Raw genomic sequence first — 337 nt, 5'->3', positions numbered from 1 at the left:
TTACTCGTAATATTTTCAAGTATTGATGTCTCAAGCACATTTCTTTTGCACGTTATTGTGAAGATTAAACCCAGCGGTGTCATTTGCACTTGAACTGAGTGATACTTGTTCCATAAACGCCTTGTAAAATCCAAGTCAAATCTTAAATCAAAATTTGTTCTTAATAATTAATTGTCCGCTACAGAGGCCAGGATGATGAGATGCTCCGACTCCATGGAACACAGGACAGCATTTAAATACCCTACCATTAGATAACAGCAGAACACAGTTTAAATAACAAAATCTCTGTCTTTAATACTGTACATATAATAATAATAATAATACATTTTATTTAACA

Source organism: Etheostoma spectabile, chromosome 3 (assembly GCF_008692095.1).
Source record: "Etheostoma spectabile isolate EspeVRDwgs_2016 chromosome 3, UIUC_Espe_1.0, whole genome shotgun sequence".
NCBI classification, from domain to species: Eukaryota; Metazoa; Chordata; class Actinopteri; order Perciformes; family Percidae; genus Etheostoma; species Etheostoma spectabile.
Note: the sequence above shows the minus strand (reverse complement) of the source record.